Source organism: Pimephales promelas, chromosome 18 (assembly GCF_988280905.1).
Source record: "Pimephales promelas chromosome 18, fPimPro1.hap1.1, whole genome shotgun sequence".
Classification (NCBI taxonomy): domain Eukaryota; kingdom Metazoa; phylum Chordata; class Actinopteri; order Cypriniformes; family Leuciscidae; genus Pimephales; species Pimephales promelas.
The window spans coordinates 4,234,203-4,256,649 of NC_142786.1; the positions used below are offsets into that span (position 1 = coordinate 4,234,203).

General features: G+C 38.2%; 1 pseudogene across 1 annotated transcript in view; it reads right to left on the bottom strand.

Moving 5' to 3' along the window:
- The window catches only part of LOC148970871 (uncharacterized), a 35,127-nt pseudogene extending 14,751 nt beyond the window's left edge, over positions 1-20,376 (bottom strand). The window contains exons 1-2 of the transcript XR_016147406.1: positions 20,292-20,376; positions 19,883-20,081 (exon numbers count right to left, since the gene is read on the bottom strand). The product of XR_016147406.1 is annotated as an uncharacterized LOC148970871 (transcript). The remainder of the gene's footprint in view (positions 1-19,882; positions 20,082-20,291) is intronic.
- Between the last annotated feature and the right edge of the window lie 2,071 nt (positions 20,377-22,447).

The following is a 22,447-nucleotide window of genomic DNA, read 5'->3' on the forward strand; positions in this document are numbered from 1 at the left end:
CCCAAAATGAATCCATGTTGAATCGAATCACAAGATAACGAATCGAAATAAACTGTTAATAAAAAAAACAGTTCCAGTCATGTTAAACATTGTAACGTTCTTAGTAAACATAATGAAATGTTTTGATAATCTCAGTCAGTACACTTCTTGTGATGCATAGTAGCCACAATTTTCAGGATCCACTTTTCTGAATTACACAATTAAAAATAAAAATGAAAGTTTCTGAAATAAGGCCACAAAACACATACTAAATATGTCCACAAGACGTTTGACTAATGGTTGTTGTCGCCTAGAGATTTAGCTTCAAAATTATCTGAAAATCATCCTGCCCAATCATCCATAAAAAAAAAAATAGATTGTTTTAAATTGTGATAAACATTGTCTGGCAGCCCAACCACTTGTCAAGAATAATTAGGATTAGGAATTAGGAATAATTAGCCTTTCATTTAGGTGTGTCACATAAGTCCATGTCATTCTTTTTCTTCAGTCGAAAATAAATTAAGGTTTTTGATGAAAACGTTCCAGGATTGTCTCCTTATAGTCCACTTTACTGGTAACTAGGGATGCACCGATCCACATTTTTTCACTTCCGATCCGATCCCGATACCTGACTTTGGATATCGGCCGATACCGATACTTTTCCGATACCTGAGAGCTGTGTTTGCTTTAATAGTATTTATCATTATTGTTGATTTTATATGATGCTGAAATAAACTCCTCTCTACAGGCAAGGATGATATGTACGTATGTATGTATGTCAATATATATATATAAATAAATATATATATATATATATATATATATATATATATATATATATTATACAATAGATAGACAATTAAACAAAGATACACATTATACAGGCCTACACAGTGCTTTAATTTCAGGAAGGTCTACAAATATTATTCAGGTATGGTCTTAAAAAGAATTATAATAAAGTAATCAAAAGTAAAATAGCACTGCAAAGTTTATCATAGATAGATTTATGCTTATTAAAGCTGAAGTAATTCATTCAAGAGCTGTGAGTGATTTTCTCTTTGCCTTTGGTTGTTTGATTCTCAGTAATGTCGCAATCGTCACATTTATACTGCTGCCCCTTTAAGAACGAGTTCAGACAGATTTCATAGTCTACTGATGATGCACCATATTTTCTCCCAAATATTTCCATAACTACGTTCATTTTAGACATAATAAATTGTTTAAGTGTTAATCTCCAAGTCGGTCGGTTTGACATTTTTGTGCAGTCTACATTTGATCGTTTAGACGCGCATATGAAGCCCAGAGTATAATTTGTTTGTCTTGTTGCGGTCTGTTTCGGAGCGCGCCGCACTGGGAACAGCATCTCTTGCGCAAATTGTGTGCTTTTAATAGCTCTTTTTATTATTAAAAGCGTCCCGCAATTTAGTAACAGCAGAGACTGCATTTTACTACAATCATCGATCGTGCTGATTCTAGTTTGAGTTTTAGGGAGAAATGACAGTGCACCGCCGCGATGGGAAGGAAGTTGGCTAGACAGAATGCGGCTATTGTTTTTAATGTTTTTACCTCAATATATTCTGTAATATTTGGAAATCAGACTAATATCACAGATCTAAAGTGTAACCAGGCTACGTTTCCTCTGTCGTCACTCATTACGCCGGGCTGTCATGTTGTGCTTGCTGTTGCACCGCGTGAGAGATCTCTCTCTTTCTCTTCTGGACTGCGAATTGCAAACATGCATCAAATAGTTTAATTAATACGGTTTTGCAAACATTGCACTTTGCTGTCTTGCTCTGCACTGCAGCGGTGTTTCCAGTTCCACCATATGATTTCCACACAGCGAACATGTTATAGCTCAGTGCTATCCTGCTAGCTGGCTGCAAACTGCGGAATGGATTTCCTGAGCGGGGGTGTGTCTCATTGAGCCCTATGTTTTACAGTCACTGATTGAGCTGCACCTCCGTTCAGGGTATCCATTCCACAGTTTGCAGCCAGCTATAGCAGACTAGCAGGCCCGGCGGGAATCACTTTTGGAGTCATTTCAGCAGACAAGGTTAAAGCGCAGACATGGATCATAAATATCGGATTTCTCCGCAGGTTGGATCGGAAAAATCCGATACGTGAATTATTCTGGTATCGGTCCCGATACCGATACTGGATCGGATCGGCCCCATCCCTACTGGTAACCAAACAGAGTTGCAGTTCATTTTTGGACGCATTTCAGAATGGACTTCACTGACAGAGAGAAGGCAAAATTTGCACATTTATTTTTCTTTATTTGACAAAGAACACAGCACCTTTTTTGAGTATACACAAAAAAATAGACACTTAACAGGATTGAATGATGTATAACACTTATACGTAAGATCAAAATCAGCAGAGTGTTTTTAGTATCTTTTGCACTTTACTTTTTGCACGATACCGCTGACCCCAGAGGGTTAATGTGAAGCTAACATAAAACCCGAGCAAAGACACGAGACATAAAACTGGAGCAGTGGTCAGTCTTGGCCAACCTTTGGTATTCCAAATATTGAAGAAAAAAAAAATGAAAAAGAGCCCTTACAATGAACCTAGTAGTAATAAAGCGTAGTGGGTAGGCAACAGGATAATGAGTTACCCGACACATTACGGTCAGCAGATATCAGACCCACTTTTAGCACTAGCTAATGGCCTTACACAGTCTAACTGTAGATGTTCAAAAGGACCAGCCAAAACAGGTATTGGATGCAAACGTGCAGGCTTTATAACCTGATTTGGCTTTCCCGTCATCTGGCATATGTGATGTGTTAATATAGGCCGCAACATCTTTCTTTAATTTAGGCCAATAGAAATGATGCATAGTGCGATCATATGTTTTTCTCACCCCCAAATGCCCCAACATGTCGTGAGCAGTCTTCATCACCAGCTGTCGAATCAGGGGCAGACCAACCCGATCTCACGACCAAGTCGTACGAATTCGACGAATGATTAAAAAGTGGCTAATTCGTAACAATTCATACGACCTCACTCGTACGAATTAATAAGATTTTGCTAAATCGTACATATTTTACGAATTGGCCAAGTCGTATGAATTCGTACGAATGACCTACCCCTTACCCCGTCCCTAAACTTAACCATCACGTGGGTTTAGACAAATCGTACGAATTAGTACGAGTGAGGTCGTACGAATTAGCCACTTTTTAATCATGCGTCGAATTCGTACGACTTGGTCGTGAGATAGTGTTGGGCAGACTGGGACCAAAAAATGGCCCTGGACTTTCTGGCCCACAACAGCCCACCACATAACATTTTGGCTCATTAATGTGCAGAATAGTTTTTAACATCAATTATAGCATAAAAATATAACACAACAATACAAAAATAAATTAAATGTAAACATTTAAGTAACGCAACATTTATTAGGTCATGTTTGTAAAACAAAGGGAAACAAACAGGGTAACATCAAGACATACAACATTAAAATATAAAACTATCAGCAAATCAGTAGTCGGGGGGTATCATCCTGGTGCAGTGCAAGATACACCACCTAGCATTGCTGCGCTCAGCTGTACAACTGAATCAAGAGTGAAATTTTTATATTGTTTGAAATATAATCAGCAGAGTCTTATGAGGAGGAAGTGGAGATAGCTTGTGAGTGTGTGAATGTGTACCTTTGAATGAGCTTGAGTTTTATGAGGAGGAAGAGGAGATAGCTCGTGAGTGTGTGAATGTGTACCTTTGAATGAGCTTGTGTTTGTATGAGAAACAGAGTTTGTTTGTATAAGAGATTAAATGATTCATTTAAATTCCCTAAATACGTATCTGTAATGCAAGCCTGTTAGTGTCAAAGTAAAGTACAAAGCAAATAGCCAAAGACAAATAATATTAATAATCATAAAACCTGCCCAGTAAGCCACATGGACAAAAAGGTGCAAACTTATTGTGCAAGTTGGTCCTATCTGTAGATGCAAAATCTAAATTTCTCTAAAACACTATGACATGCAAATTATCCAATTTTTAAACATTAGAGGATCATCAAAATCCTTAAATGATGTCATTATTAACTTAAAGTTTTAAAACATAAAACAAGGAACTTGTTTTTGGAAGAAAACAATATTTTTTTTTAGTTTTAATGCTCCTTTTCTTCCCCATTTTATCCATGGACAATCATTTGGATAGAGGGAGAGGTGGTTGCAGATGGAGGAAGAGAAGTAAACCCAACTAGAGATGTGCAGATTAGCTGTAACGTCACCTGAATCTATGAGAGGCTCTACAACCCAAAATCCATTCTTCTACTCTCACACACAGACATTCTCCTTTCACATACATTACTCTTACACACAGACATTCTCCTTTCACATACTGTACATACTGTACATTTCTGCTCTCTCTCTCTCTCTCTCACGCACGCACACACACACACATACATACATTCTTCTTTCACATATTTATTTTTTGTTTGTTTTTAGTATTAATTATCACTTCCCCTTTAAGCAGCTTTAAACAATCATGTTTTCTTTTCAAGTATAGTTTGTACTTTTTGCAAGTAAGTAGCAATGAACATGAAATCAGACAATTGTTTAATAATGTGTTGGAATTTATTGAGCCTTCATGCAAAGAGAAACAAATTTTTTTCGCATGATTGGCTGCATTGAGTTATCACATTCAAACCCTCCTGAGTCACACAATGACCCAATTGAAGGTAAGTCCGTGGGGAAGCACGACCTGATCATCAGGTTCCAGAGAGGAGCGAGGAGACTGAATCCACCTCGTCCTCCTCTCGTTCCCTCTTGGGACCTCTCAGGCCCCGTCCACACTGCTGCGTCTTCTTTCAAAAACGGAGACCTTTTGCTACGTTTGCACCTCCCGTCCACACTAAGACGGGAAAAACGAAGACCTAAAACGGAGAAGTTTAGAAACGCTGCAGATCCGTTTCGCGTTTTGAATCTCCGGTGGGCGTTTTAGTGTGGACGGGACAAAACGGAGGAGTTTATAAACGATGACGCAGAGGCTCCCGCTCAGCCAACGCGTTCTCATCCCAAAACGCCATATAGGACGCTTTTGCAAAAGCGTAAATATCCAACGCACATGGCACCCTTTAACGTCTAATGAGACGCTTCGGTTAATGGTTAAGTTTAGGTATGGTGTAGGGTAAGGGTTAGACCCCTAGGGGGCGCCTTCTGCCCAAATATATCTGAGTCTCATTTCACGTTAAAGGGTGCCATGTGCGTTGGATATTTACGCTTTTGCAAAAGCGTCTTATATGGCGCTTTGGGATGAGAACGGGCTCGCTCAGCTCTATGATTGGGTGTTATCAGTCATGACGTATCCTTCCCTGATTCGTCATTCACTGTTTACACCGGCACTCGCATGCCCAGTGTTGGTGAATGGTCACGTGATCCGCGTTTTCAGTCGTTTTAATTTGGACGGAGATCATTTCTAATACGCAGATAAAACTCTGGTGTGGACGGAGATCGTATTCGTTTTAATTCTCCGTTTTTAAACGAAAACGCAGTGGTGTGGACGGGGCCTCAGTGGTTAACTGCCCTGCATATTGACTAACTCCCTTTGAGCCTTTGCAATCAGTGGAGCTTAAGCTCCTGTCAATGAAGACAGCACTCCTGGTTGCATTAAGAGGGCAGTGACCTGCACGCATTTTCTGTAGACGAAGTGTGCCTGGAATTCGGGCCGGCCTTTTCTCACGTGTTCCTGAAACCCTGGCCTGGATATGTGCCCATGGTTCCTACCACTCCCTTCTGGGACCAGGTGGTGAACCTGAAAGCGCTGCCCCCGAAGGAGGTCGACCCAGCCTTGGCACTGCTCTGTCCAGTACGTGCCCTTCATGCCTACCTAGACAGGACGCAGTGTTTCAGGACCTCAGACCAGCTCTTTGTCTGTTATGGTGGGAAGCAGAAGGGAAAGGCTCTCTCCAAGCAAAGGTTGTCTCACTGGATAGTGGACACTATTGCTTTGGCATACCAGCAGCAAGGTCGACCGTGCCCAGAGTGTGGCATTCTCTTGGGATCTAGGCCATGGCGCCTCGCTAACAGACATCTGCAGAGCTGCAGGCTGGGCGACACCCAACACATTCGCCAGATTCTACAATCTTCGAGTGGAACCAGTGTCCGCCCATGTACTCGCTTCAACCAGCCAGTACTAGAACCCGCTCAGGTGTCTTCGCTTGCTCACCATTCCACTCCACGGACTGGACGCCGACGCCAGTGTGTATTGCCTGCACGTTGGCTAGGTGCCTCCCGTGTGCATGGTCCCTCCTCTGAGCGACCCCCACTTGTCTATTTCCGCTGTAAGCCTCTCTGAGCACGTGTCTTTCCCTTGGCAAGCCACCTGCTACCCCTGGGGTTGAAATATTCCACCTGTGGCTGGACACCCCAGTGATTCTCCATATGCATCCCTTCAGGTCAAACTGTATGTGTATTCTCTAAGAATGAAGAACATTCATGGAACCTTTCTGTTTCACAAAAGGTTCTTAATGGAAAAGGGTTTACCAGATTATTAAAATGTTCTTCACACACACACACACACACACAAATTGTAACAACTGCTTACTGTAAGGAACTCAAAATGGGTATTTATCATTGCTGCGAAGAAAGAAAAAAACCTTCTGGAACCTTTATTTTTAGGAGAGTAACCGAGTTATACTTGTATTGATACTCCAAAAGTGAAGTACGGCATGTTCTTGGATCCACAACCTTGCTAGTCCTGGAACAACATTTCTATCAACCAATCATATTTTAAGGTTTGGCTTCAAGTTTAGTTTGGGACGTGACTGACTTTTAATCAATTTTTTGTTTCCCACTGATGGTAGAAAAATAGAGAAAAATAATCTGCTGCCCACTGGTTTTAAAGCTGTTATCCAATTTTTGTGGCCTTCAAAACATCTTAAAATGCACAAATGTAGATCAGAGAAATCAAAATTTTCTTGTGGAAACTCTGAACCCCCCTAGCTAACCTACATCACATTCGGGACCACAGTGATTATAAAACCCTGCCTTTGCATGGTAATGAAACTGTTTAATAGTGAGCATTAGATCCTAAACTAAAGTGTTACTTGTGTTTTTTTTTAATCATACCCTCATTAGCCGCATTTCCACTGCCGGGCTAGGACTGGGCCAGAGCTAACAGCGAGCCTAGCCGAGCCGAGCCGAGCCAGTGGCCTCAGGCCTCAAGCACCGGGCTTGCGTTTCCACTTCCGAGCCATGTAGCCCCGCAGCGCTGCCCTAATCCCCGCCCCTAACATAGCTTTCTGGATCAAACAACATACAACCCAACCCATTTCAGCGGGTATTATGAATTAATTTATTTTTTAAGTTAGGAAGATAACATGTAAATTAACTCACCGGCCGTGGCTGCAATAGTGTCCCGATTGTCTCGCGATTCGCCACTAACAGAGGGACGGTGACCCAGCACACCGTCCATCAAGTCGAACCATGGGAATATCCTTCTCTGAACTCCGCTTTGTCTATTGTGCATTTTAATCCCCTTGTACAATACTGCGCCCACAAAAGACAGCAGACAGCGAACACACTGCTGAAGTTTCATCAAGATCAGTTAATGTATGCAGAAGTTATAAAACTCTTCCTGTTTCATGTTTCTCGCCGTAATTTTGTTTCCTCGCCACGGCCAAACCGTTCGAGATATCAAAAATCCCCTGGCAATTTTTTATCCTCAATGTCTTGACTTCGCTGATCGAGTTTTGTGGCATTTCTTTGAATTCTCTAGAGAAGTACTTTAAATTATTCCATTGCATGTTTTTTTTACAAACAACCCTAAATAGCCGACTTCCTATTGGGCTGGGGTAAAAAGTTAGAGTGTGAAGTAGAGGTCTTCACAGTGCACCCGAGACGCGACCCGGGACCCATACGGATTCGGGTCTATATTTTAAATGATCAGCCGGGTCCGGGTCGGAATCTATTACTTCGGGTCCCGGGTCTGTTTAACACTTTAAATTCCATTGCGCGTGTTTTACAAAGAACCCTAAATAGCCGACTTCCTGTTGAGCTGAGGTAAAAAGTAATAGTATGAAGTATATATGAAACGATGAGATCTATATGTGTACCGAGTTTCATATTATTACATGCAAGCGTGTTTGATTTATGGACCACGTTTTCGGACCCCATTCAACATGCCTGGGTACCAGCTTCAGCCCTGCCCTGATGGCCGTGGGTTCTGACCCAAGTGCAAAGTTTCAAGAGTTTGAGCACGTTAAGGGCCTCAAAAGTGCCCAAAAGGTAGCAAAATAATAATAATAATAATAATAATACGTAAAAAGATAAAAGCATTCCAAACACTGATGATGGCTCAGGCAGAAACCTGTCTGTATGGATATGGTTTTAATAAATAAATGAGATAATAGCTAGAGAGTGCAGTTTAATATTTATATAATAGCATTCCACCATGGAACAAGCGCTCCTGCTCAATGTGAGATGTCGCTCTGATTGTTTTTCATGTTACACCCAAACCACACCTATGCTATGAGCAATGTAACTTCAGACCAACCTTAATGCCTAATTAAGTCCTAAGGTAATGTTAATTTACCTAAAGATTTATTTGTCTAATAAAATGTTTAAAATCATTTTAAAGAATTTATCAAACTGGAGAAGGGTCACTTTGCAAAGAATGACACTTTAATATTTTTGTAGGTTGTAAATGTGACCAAAATATTCACCGTCAACAAACGGAATGCTTATCAGATTGAAAATGCCACAGAGTACAAATGGTTACAATAAAATCAAGAATGAATTGCAATCAAGTACTGATTCTTAGAAGCTAATCCTTCTTGTTCAGTGGGGGAAAGGGCATTCAACAATCCCATTTCATAAACATGCATGCCCCAGAAAGAAATGGTCTTTAAGAAATTTGTTTTTTGTTAAAACAAAATCAGATAACACCAAACCCTGTTAATGATAAAAGAAAAATTCTTAAGAATATATTTGATAACTGCGGGTTTTTTATTTGTTTCAGAGAACACCGGCACATTTCGCTGTTTGTCACACATTTAATGAAATGATCACCAAATCCGTGCTGGTTTGTTGTTCAAGAATTTAAACATAATTATTATTGTGTGGGATATCACTCTCCACCCCATGTCACTCAAATCGCTTTACATGTGCTGTTCATTGTGCCATAAAAACAAACACTGTTATTATTTTCCTCCCTTCAATAGACAGTACAAAAAAACATGCACAATGAATGACACAGGTATGACCGAGATTTATGATGTCTAAAGAGTGGAAATAGATCATTGCAACAACACAAATTGTGCACAAAGGTGAGAAGTGACACAACAGTTTCTAAATGTGTTTTTTTCTTTTCATTAAATATTAAAAACAAATATATATAAGGGTTTGTTTTGAACATCTACATCAAGCACAAGTGAACCGCCACCAGTTTGGAGCAATTTGAACGTCATTGGGTGGAGAATTAGCCTATAGGTTATTTGTAACTTTTAAAGGGATAGTTCACCCAAAAATGAAAATTCAGTCAGTTTTGTCAGTTTTCGAAGATGAACGAAGGTCTTGCGGGGTTGGAACAACATGAGGGTGAGTAAAAACTGACCGAATTTTTATTTGTAGGTGAACTATCCATTTAAGATATCCAAAAAAATATTATATTCATTTGAGAACCAGGATTAACTGTTATGTAAGGGATAATGAACATCCAGCCGGTGGTTCTCTCAAATGAACCCCCGATAGAATGATGAGGGTGCGAACGCGAAGCTATTGACCAATCAGAGTCAAGTATTCCAAAGAGCCATGTAATAAACCGGGTACTGGATGAGCAGTGTGCAACTGATTCTACGTCCTGTTTTCATTAGGTATATCCATGAGATATGGTTGCTGAAAAGGGGATAATATCCATCCACTGGCTTCCTCACTTTTGTATTTGCCATGCATACCTGTGACCGGGTAAGTTTCCCTTTTATTTAAATATTTGGTTACATTTTATTATTGCATGGATGTTTTAGCCTTCTCTTTTGTGCAGGTTTCTACATTTGAGTTTGGTGCTAATTTGGTACCACTACTTTGAGAATACCTCACGTAACATCTGTACCGGCGCACATAGTGGCAGTTTTGAGTTTGACACCATGTGCAACTGTATTATTGAGGTGTTCACTGGGAAATAACAAGAGGTGAACAAATTTGTCATGCAAAGCTGCTTTTTGCAAATAGTTTTTTTTGTTTGTTTTGCACCTATAGGCAAAATGCAAAACTGTGTCTTTAAAGCACATACCTTAATCTCATACCACCTCAAATTCACTTCTAGGCAACCTTTGAATGTTTAGTTTTGTATAGGGGCACGGTTAACACATTTAGCTTTTTAGAAGAACTTATCTTTGGTGATTTATCACATATTGAAGACCTTATCAGATGATGTATTCATCACTGATGGATCTTCATGAATGTACATTTTAACAATCTGCCATGTTTATGCCAAATTATGTTTTAGCTTGTGTTGTATATATTGTATGTAAATCAAAGTATGAAGTCAAGATGTTAAGAACAATCTTATAGGGATTGTTTCGTTTGTCCTTATTTTTAATTGCATTTATTTTTTTACTTTGGTTGAAAATTATTTCTGATCATACACTATAATTATACATATTAACTTTTTTTAAAAAACATTTTTGTTTTTAGCAATTCAATGATTTGAAAATATTTCCTTGCGTGACAATGTGACATACCAAAGAGTTCAAACATTCAAAGCAGATTTTTCTGTGGGGGTGACGAAGTAAAACTGCTCTTCAAACAGGCCGTACCGGTATGCGTAACAGGTATTTGTTGTGCGCCCGATCCTTTTCTGTGTGTGTCATTCACGTATTGTCAGGATACGTGCTATAGACCAGAACTCTGACCAAAACCGCAAAAATGATTTTTTTTTTTAACACAAAAACAGCCAGACCAGGAAAATTACTTTACAAAGTTTCCTTTTACTTTGAAGGAAACATTTACTTTTACTTTGGTTATTTGATCTAACTATATCCATTCGTATTATATTTATTTACTTTGGTATTTAAATCATGTTTTTGTACATCAATTTGTGTTTAATAGACTTAAATTCAATTTTACTTTAATGCCATTTCTCGTGTTCTAATTTATTTCAGTTTTTTTGGAGCTTTGTTTCTTATTCATTTGGTTGAATTAGAACCTTTAACCCAGAAAATACAATTCATAATATAGCTGCAAGCAGCAACACGGGGCCAAGCCCTGCAAGGCACAGCAAGCAGACCAAGCATGGCGCACAGCAAGCACAGCCAGCACATCAAGTACAGCAGCGCAGCAAGCATTTAAGCACCAAGAGCAGTGCGGAGACTGAAGAACATAACATCAGAAATTAAGTGTACATGTAAATGTCCTTAAAGCACATCAAGTACAGCAAGTACTGTAAGCACAGCAGCGCAGCAAGCATTTAAGCACCAATAGCAGTGCAGAGCTGCAAGAACAAAAACAGCACAAATTGAATACACATGTAAATGAAGCACAGTGAGCATTTAAGCACCAACAGCAGTGCCGAGCAGGAAGGAATTGAAATGAAAACTTAATACACAATTTTAAAGTCACCCCACCATGCACACAAAGGAGGGTATCTCTATTGCAAATGAGACATTTTCTAATGATAAACCAGCGCAGTCTCACCCCAAAAAGTCATATAACTGACGTTTTGGGACGTCTTTTGACCATACGTCAATATTCGCCTTTTTAGGGCCCCCTTAAACGTCGGTAGATGAGGTTATGGGATCCTAACTCTACCCCAGACCTAAACCTAACCCGTCACCTAACTGACGTTAAAGGTAAAGCGTCAGTTGTATGACGGCCCGGGATCGCCATCTAGCGACGTTTAAGGGGGCCCTAAAAAGGCGAATATTGACGTATGGTCAAAAGACGTCCCAAAAAGTCAGTTATATGACTTTTTGGGATGAGAATGTGTTGGATAAACATGTGTAAAATGTGATGATAATCATTCACATAAAACCATTTAGATTCTTGTGTGAGTTTGATGAATCTCTGCAAGGGTGAAGAATGGAGGATGAGGGAGGTGAGACCTTTGTCTCAATTGTGCACGATCGGGTGTTCAAATGTTCATTTTCAAGGTCCTTTGTCCACTCGAGGAGTGGTAGTTCCTCAACCAGTTTCTCCAGTTGTGCAGTCTTAAAGGTTAATTTTTTCACGAAGATAATGCAATGTGCAAACTAAACATAAAGATAAGAAATTATAATTATGAGCCCAATTGAATACGTGGGTCATTATTATAACTGACTTTCTCAAATACTCTCTATAGTTACTTTCTCCCGCACGCAACATTTATGTTTTGTCCCGCTCCCGCCCGCAAAAATACTTTTTTCCTATACAGTATACCTCCAAATACTTTTAAGTTAGCCTACGTGTCGCCAGTCGCCACCATACACATCAGCATAAATGCTCCTAATAAATGATTTGTTATTAAAGCATTAAAGGTCCCAAATTATGCCTCTTTTCACAAGATGTAAAATAAGTCTCTGATGTCCCCAGAACGTGTATGTGAAGTTTCAGCTCAAAATACCCAACAGATCTTTTTTTTTTTTTCAGTACCAATTTTGGTACCACAGCAAAATCAGTTTGAACTATTTTTCCAATTTATTTCGAAGACAATAAATGATTTAAATTCAATTCAATGACTTTATTATTTATGACAGTAAATTTATGAAAGCATTGAAGGCTACATGCTGTTTAAATGAAAATATTGATGATATTTAGAAATATTGCTTATAAAAAAAAATCAAGAGAAAAATAAGCAACCTTATGCACACATTATTATTATTAGTGGTAGTATTTTTAATTACTGGAGGCGTAGTTAAATCTATTGTACAGTAGCCTGATATAATTATTTCTGTCAATTTCTTTAAGTTAAACCAAACTTTTATTTTGACGGGTTGCCATGAAGACCTTTGAGTTTCTGTGCATGTACGATATATGACGAGTGTTAGCGCTGCCATCTCAATTAGAGATAACTAGGTAACCGGTAACATGACGAAGGACACACACTCACAAAAGAGCGGCGGCCACTTTATTAATGATTGCAGAGAGAGAGTTTCTCCTGTATACATGGAATGGGCTATATGCACGCATAAGTTCCGCATTTGACGTAAGGATGCTCGTCCATTTCCGGTTGTGTAGATTAAAGCGGAGGAAAACCGGAGAAAACGGGATTATGGCAGAGTCTTCAATATTTACTGTCCTCCCGTCTTTGAAACGAAACGTACATACGTTTAGATGTAATTTTATATATAGTTATGTTTATTTAATATAATTTTAAAAAGAAGCATAAACACAACGAGGGGTGTCTGTTTTATCTGTTTTTGTGACTAACGTTTCATTAGTATAACCATGGAGTATAAAATTCAATATAAATTCTCGTTATTGCATTGGACTCTATGATCGGCGGAAGTTATCGAGCATCCTTAATCCTTCACCGGAAATAACGCCGTGCATAATGAACCCATTGCAATATCCCGATGTAAACGGCGACCCGCGGCTAGATGTACGGACAACCTTAAGATGCAATATACGTCATTTCCGATTCCTCTTCCTGTATCCAAAGAAAACAACAACAACAGCAGCACGCGGATAATGAATAGTTCGGGGCATATAGCGATCGCCTTTGTTTGCGCTTTGATGCTGGTGACTCCAAAAGTATGCTGTTCTGTGTCTCGCCATATTTGAGAAGTTTCTCTACTCAAAACTAAAGACTAAAATTCTTTGTGAATAGAACATGCGAAGAACACAAATCACTATGGGGATATGTCGATACGCGTGAGCATGAGCAAAAATTCTGGTTAGAAAAAGGGTACCCCAGGTATAACATCCCGGTATATAAAATCCGGGATATGAGCATATTCGGGGTTTTGCCGGTCTTTACATGGCCGTTCGCGATTGGGCTATTGCTAATATCCCAGTTTTGAACGGTTATTGGTTGCATGTAAACATAGTCAAAGTCAAAGCTTACTTGTTCTTAAATTGACAGAGTATATCACAATGTGTCATATAGATACATCTCTGAATAAAAATTAATTCACGTTCCAAATAAAAAACACATACATTTATCCATGTTAGCTTTAGACACAGATTTTGTTAAAATGTCTGCCACCATATCAGATGTAGGACAATAATAAAGAATTAGCCTATCTGGCCGTCATTTAGTACAAACCGAACATTACGTCAATGTGCTTACATCTTTGTCGACACACTGGATTCTTTGAAAGTGCAATAGCACCCTGATTATCCCCAAAAATAGTCTGCTGCCAAGTCTGCGTTGCTATAAGCCACAAGTTTCAGATAATATTCATAAGTGTGTGTGTGAGGTAAGTTAACGTTAAATTAAACCGTGCGTCTCCGCCGTTCATTCACACAGACAAGCAGAAGATGCAGGGTTAATATTTAAATAGTCTTTTTGCAGTTTAATATGCTTGGTCGCTCAGTAGTTGATAACTTGGTCTCTTCAAGAGGCTAGTAAAGTATCGGGAAGCAGGCACAATGGGCAAATTCCCAAATTAGGATAAGTGTATTGAATTGTATTTGTTACATACTATATTTAACTGTTGTAAGGTCATTGTATTGTACTTTAAGCATGGCTGATTCATTGTAATTGTTAATCTATTATGTCTTGTATGTTTATTGTATTCATTTTATTTTGTATTTTATGTGGAAACTTTACTGCGGCCTTCTTGGCCAGGGCTCCTTCACAAAAGAGACGTGTTCTCAAAGGATTTCCCTGGTTATATAAAGGTTAAAGGGACAATAAATGGACTTCACTGGGCACCAAACTCTCCAAATGAGTTTCAGTGCCGCTTCAAAGGGCTTTAAACGACTCCAGGCGATGAATAAGGGTCTTAATAATATCTAGCGAAACGATCAGTCATTTCAAAAATAAATAAAAAAGTTTACGTTTTATAAGCACAAATGCTCACCTTGCTCTGTTCTGAGATGAGCGTTCGTGACTCTCCTGTTCGAACTCGTTCATCAAAATTAACAAATCTTTTTCGAGTCATGACTCGAAGGGTTCTAGATAAGATCATCGTCTGGTGTCATTTAAGGCTGCACTGAAACTGTCTTTTGGACCTTGAACCGTTTGGTTCCCATTGAAGTCCATTATATGGAGAAAAATCCTGGAATGCTTTCATCAAAAACCTTAATTTCTTTTCGACTGAAGAAAGAATGACATGGACATCTCGGATGACATGGGGGTGAGTAAATTATCAGCAAAAGTTTTTTTAAAAGTGAACTACTCCTTTAACATTTTGCAAATTACGCACCCTTATGTTACAAATCTGTATTAAGTTTCTTTCTTCTGTCGAACAAAATAAGCCTATTTTAAAGTATGTTGGAAAACCAGGCATTTGACGGCAGCCATTGACTTCCATAGTATTTCTTTGGGTGGCTGAACTATCAGATAACTGAAAGTCAGTTTAATGTAATTTAATTAAGTTGACTGAAATGACTGAAACATCCAAGTTGATTGTACTTAAAAAATACGAACACAACACAAGGGACATATTTCAGTAACCTTTTTCATGTTTTAACTGACAGTTTAAGTTTTCACCAAGAAAGAAAATTATAAGTTAAATGCCGACGACGACAATCTACAGTGTCGAAGAAACCTGAGATGAACCTTTGGGGGATGTGTGCCACGGATATCAGCATTTTAACTTTAGTTAGAGAGTTGATCCGTCAGATTCATGAACGAATCATACTTGTAAAAAAAAAAAAGTCAATAAGATCACGAATTTAGTGAGCTGAATTTGAGAAGCTTATCAGTCTGAACGATTCATGAATGAATCATTTTCAGAGCGTTTTTGTGAATCAGTGTACAATTGGAAATGTATAATTGACCAATATTCAGTCTGAATAACTCGCTCTGTTCCTCAAAGATGACACATCGCACGTTGCATTTAACAGAAATTCATTCATCTCGTGATACATGACAAAGGCTGTGAGTAAATTGTGGTGACAGCTGGTCAACAGGTAAAACTTCACACATTTAACAGTGACTCAAAGACAAATATTTAAAATCAGATAAAAGTGAGAACGTTCTACAAATGCCCGGATGAGAATGTGCCAAATGCGAGATAACATCTGTTCTTATTTATTGACCGCCACATTGGCAGTGAATAGGCCATAACACCATAACACAACTTTTATTACATTTACATTTAAATTTAGTCATTTAGCAGACGTTTTTTCCAAAGTGACTTACATCTGAGGACTAAATCAAACAAGTCATCGTGAAGACGCAATAACAACACAAGAAGTGCTCAAAATACAAGGTTCAAACATTCCTATCTATGCTACTCTGAGTACTTTCCCAAGAGTCAAATATTCCAACACAGTCTCATGAAAATGCGTATCTATACCACGAATGTCATTTCTCATGGCATTTATACGCCAAAAATGTTTTTTGCGCACATATGCTACGCACTAAAAAACTTTTTTAGGGTTTTAAACAACCCTGGGGTAGGTTTAGGGGGGAGGGGAGTTTGTGCGTATTATACGCCAAAAAGTGCGTATCATATGCACGCGAAAAACGCATACCATATACACGCAAAAACTGTTTTTGGCGTATAAATGACATTCGTGCTATAGAACTTTCATGAGATCGGGCTCAATATTCCAGATTTTTAATATGCTCATATTAACAGTTGGATTACTGAACAATTACAAACACAATAATACAGACACTGGCCCAATAGAGAGCCTAAGTCCCTCCCCTTCCGGTCGACCACCATGGGACCTTATTTCGGAAAAATATTGTATGGTAGTCAATGGCGAGATACATATTTTGATCTCGTTTGAATTGTGCCCTGAATTACACATATGATGTTTGTCAATTTAAAAGATACATTTTAAAGTAAAGAAAGTCGCAGTTTGGTGTAAAACCGTTGAGGTATAAGACTGTGAAAATACGTAATTACCAGTGTTGTAGTACTCGAGACTCGGACTCGTCTCGGATTCGGTCTCGAGACCATATTTTAATGGTCTTGGTCTTGTCATGGACTCGTGTGCATTTGGACTCGGAATTGACTCGTACTCGAACATTTTTTTTTTAGGACTCGGAATGTTCAATTCAAAAATATTTTTCATGATTATTAATGTATGTTAATAAAATATTTCTTTAAATTGATTGACACGCCCAGTGATTGGTGATTTTCTATAGTGTGCAACTGCGCATGACAAATTGTAATAAAATTACTTTTAACACCACCTACTATGTGGCCTTTTTACCCTAAACTGATGATATTTTTTAAACTCTAAGTAAATTTAAAAGTAAATTAGGTAATCAACACTCACTGCTCTCGGTCTCGACTTGGACTCGACTGTCTCTGGTCTCGGACTCGACTCTCTCTGGTCTCGGTCTTGAGTGAGGTGGTGTCGACTACAACACTGGTAATTACAAAGACTACAAACCCCAAAGGCGCACATTTTCTCTCAATGAATGAAGCTAACTTTACTGAGGCTAATGTCTGTCTGTCATTGTTTCTATAGTATTAGCACTTTATAATCGTAATGTTACGCCGTCATGCCTGAGTGTTGTGAGTTTGCCTGAGTTTTCGGCATCTCGAAAGATGTTGATCTTCGTTTTAGTCCTCTTTTTGTCTCAAAGTCTGCTTGCCATGGTCCATAATGTTTGAACCAAATCTTGCTAGGGACGCTCACGCTGTAACCGACCCAGTTGTTCACGTCTGTCGCCATGGTTACTGTTGCAGTACGGCGTCAAACCTGGTGGAAACCGGGGGTAACGCGGATATGACGTCATTGACTGGCAACTCCTCACCCCTGCTAACACGCCCCGTTTCCTTGGTTAAAAATCACAATTTTCTCCCAATTTAAAAATAGTTGGAAACATTTGGGATATTGTAAGTAATCATCTAAACAAAATATATAACATTGGCCTAACGGTTTTTTGGATATTTTACTGCAAAAATCCTGCATATTTTAGACTACCTTTAACATGGCAATTTCACCTAGACACATGTGTGCATGTGCTATGAATTTTTCATTAACATTTTTTACATTTGTTTCACTCTACCAAAAAAAACATTTCTAAAATTAACATTCATTGATATTAAATAAAAAGTGAATCCTCAAATTTGTCTTGACCATTTTTTTCTTCTATTTTTTTCATTCATTAAAACAAGAAAAACTGCTCCATTTAAACAATGCAATCAAAGCTGTGGTGCCTCACTCCTGATGCCACGTAATAATGTACAGGGTTCAAAATACTTAAGGAAGACAGATGACAAAACTACACAGAAACACACACGTCACAAATCCTTTGTTCTGCATGTATGACGGCACAAACATATTCTTTAAAAGCAGCCTGTCAAAAAGATAATACACTGTACAAACATGGTTTAGATGTTGATGCAAACATGGCAGTCATGGTAATGCACATACACTATACTTAAATACTTAAAGACCACGCACAGTATGGTAAACACAATGAAACCAACTCAGCGTGAACAGACAAAACAATGACAAATACATGGGCTTAAATCTCATGCCATTATGAAACCTATATCGATGAAACCTATAATTGTTTCTTGTATGGGACAAAAAAAGAAAATATATTAGTAACCAAACTTTTAAACACACAAATATTACTCCAATGTGAATAAACTACTGACACATTTATTCACATTGAATTACCACATTGTGAAGAAATAGCCTTTACATATTTACAAGTTTAATTAATTTATAAGGTGTATAATATTTAAAAGTTAGAATATGTATGACAATTTATGTAAAACTCCTCTAAAATTTCAAACAATTGATGTTTCAAAAATTCAACAATACTTCACAGAAATGCATAATTTAATACACATAAAACCATTATGTTTAGCATTATGTCCTTCTGATGAAGTATATTGAATTATTTTTATTTATCTCTAATTGTTTCACTTTCTCTGTTAACAAGGACAATGTGCTCTAGCCTGGCCATTGGAAATAAAATATGTTTCTAATTGATTTAGCATGGCAAATGGCATGGCACCATGGCTGCCTCTGCTGAAGTGAGTCAAGATGCCATAAAAAAAACCATGATGCAATGCACCAAAAGTTAAAAATTAAATGATTGTGTGCATGGCTTGCATGCAGTTATATAAGCTCATAAGCAAATCGCTATATCCAGCACCGTGAAAATTCACATCTTTATCTCACTTCTGACAACAAAGAGCAAATTAGTTCAGCAAACCTTAATTAGCAAATAGTAAAAGTTCAAATGAAACCAACAATGACGGCACACCTAAAGCTAATAGTTTTCATTAACGGTCTGTTGCATATTGTAACTTGATCATTTATAATAATATGCACTAAATACACACAACCATTCAAAGAGTTTGGAGTCAGCAAGAAATTAATAGACCTACTTTTATTCAACAAAGATCCATTACATTGATCAAAAGTCAGTAAAACTATTTAGAATGTTACAAAAAATGATATTGCAAATAAATGCTGTTCTTTTGGACTTTTAATTCAAGAAAGAATCCTGACAACGTTTTCAGAAAAAAATATAACATTTCTCAAATAACTGCTGCCTTGATGACCAAATTCAGGATTATTGGGTTTTTGAATCAGAGCCCTTTATTGTGCTCCATTTATGCGTGTGTGTCAGCATCTACATAAAATAGATAATGAATGAATAGGAATAATGAATGAATACCATGATTTATAGATGGCGGCTGTTGTTGGCATCATGAATTTCAGATTAGCCCGCCTCTAAATGACATGTAAAACCAAAATGATGTTGGTCTTTTTACATGTTAATAAAATGGTCTCTTGCAAAGTGCACTAGACTAGACTTCATGCCGATAGTAAAAAGTCTGACTCTGTGAGACAAACATTGGAGGAATTGAAATGAAAGACAAAAGCTTTACCTGATCACAGATGTGCAGGGCGAATGTCACTGTGATGAAACCAGTTGAAGGATATTTGGCATGTTTCTGCTGCCAGCTCTCACCCACACACTGTAGTTTATGAATGCAGGGTGGATCATCATCACCTTCGGGGTCAGAATCAACTTGCCTGTGTATGAACTTGCAGGGACTGGTCTACCCGGGTCTGATTCAGGTCACGCTACAATAATTTCACCCAAAAAAAATGGTGAAAACAAGGTTTGGAAGAAATGTCAAAACTCCACAGAGATACAAGAATTTTGTGAGATAAAAGGACGACAAGAGAAAACGTGACAAATATTTGCTAACTACAGTAACTTCATAGTTCAATATTACATTAATTAAAGGGATAGTTCACTTTGAAATCAATTTTTGATATGTTGTAGCTTACCTCAAGGGCATCAAGATGTAGGTGTCTTTGTTTCCACAGTATTTTCAATTTTGATATTTTTAGGTCAACACCATTTACGTGACATCTGATCAAACTCTAGGCGTTTGGTCTCATCTCTCCCAAATACCAATCAAATCAATTTAATGATTGCTAGCAGCTGTTGGTTTGAAAGTTGTGTATAACGGGTTTGAGACTGGCTGTGTCTCCAAGTATATATAATGTACAAAGATATATTTATATATGTTGTGGTGTTGTGAGGGTTCTGTGACCGGGGCTCGACAATTTGTGCTGCTACGCACCAGCATTGAATCGACCATGCATTGGACCAACGAGCGGTGGAAAATGGAGGATGGGTGATTAAGATGCGGACGCCATCTTGTGGCGAGACGCGGGAATGCACAGTGGATTATTGGCATTTTTTTAGAGAGCCGTTGAGCTTATAACGGCGTTTTTTCAATACACATGCACACACATTTTCGTCATCCATTTCATATAAGTTTGATAGGTAAGAAATCTGTTAATGCTTATGTTTAATGCATAGGTGCTCTGCTCATGGTAACTTAAGTTCTTCATTGAAACTCAATATGCTCTTTGGATCGTTCTCAAATTATTCCAGAGAGCATTCATCTTTTCATCATCATCTTGTTATTGACCTCTATCTTATAGACCATTTTGCAATATGTAAACAACATTGGTCCAGAAACACTTCCTGTTTCAGTTTGTAACTGTTTTCTTTATTTCACATGTCAAGAAAACATCTTAAAGATGTGTTTAACTTTTAGATTCAGTTTTATATTTTCTCTTGGTTGCATTTTATCCCAGCTTTTATGTTAAAAAACTGAAACAGGAAGTGCTTCTGGACCAAAGGAGACAACCAATTAAGAGGGAGTTCGCAGTAAACAATTAGTATGTCCCAAATCGTATTATGTTGAAATGAGTGTTTCAAAGATACCCGGATGGTCTACTTTTTCCGGTCAGAATCCGAAGTGTAGATCGACGCACACTCTAACGGCTGATTTTGCGCGTTGGACGAGGATTCGGTTAGAACTACAAACACGAGTAAAACATGTTAAAAAAAACTACAGATACATAGTCGATACGGAGGACGCGCGAGTCCCCGCGGTTGTGTAGAGAGGTTTAGATAAAAAGCTTTGAGTGATTAATTATCATTATCTAACCTGACGAAAATGAATTTATTCAATGTTGTCCACATTATATTGCATTTGCAGCAGCATTGTGAACTTTTGTAAAGACGCGTTTGGCCATTACGTTTTAAATGCATCATTATATTCAAATTGCAAACACGAGGAGAGCATGAAAGACCCACAACTGTCAGATGAACGTGCTCTCCGAAACGGTAGGAAATAAAATTAGATAGAATGGACGGAGGATTTTAACTGTGACAAGATGATTGACAGGGCAGTTTACGGTGACACTTTTTTTTTTTTTTTTTTTTTGAACACACTTATTTACAAAAAAAAAGCAATTTACAAAATCTCTCGTTGGGAGACTCATGTGCATAACATAAACAGTTACATTGAACAAAATTCAGTTTACGGTGACACGATGCACGCAGCACGCGACAGAGCTGTCCGTTAAAGATGACGTAATGTGATAGTACGTCCCAAAGCTTGCCTACTCTTTTGCTACACACTCAAAAGTATGTACTTTTCGAGAGTACATACTTTTAGGGCGTAGTATGAGTAAGCGAATTGGGACGCCGCAAGTGTGTGTGTGTGACCACTAGAGGGCAGTGTGAGCTAGTGATTCAGTAGAAGAGAATGTATTTTTTTTTTCTTTACTTTATTGAAGTAACAGGGAAAGTGTCAGACTGCTCACGTTCGTTGGTAGTTTATTGGAAACCACTAAAAGCAGGTCCTACTATAACTGAAACATAGCCTACCAAACATAAATTGTATAAGTAAAAATGACCACACCTTTACTATTAGCCTGCTTAGGCTATAGTGTTTATAAAATGAGTAGGCTGTATTTACATTAGACCTACAACTTCTGAGTTGGTTGTAAAAAAAATAGTGAACCTATTTGTGGTTGTCTAAACATTTGGTAACTAAACAGAATTTCATTAGGTTAAGTGACAACATAGGCTAATACTGTTTTTTTATAAGTTCTGGACACAAATTTCATGATTTCAATTA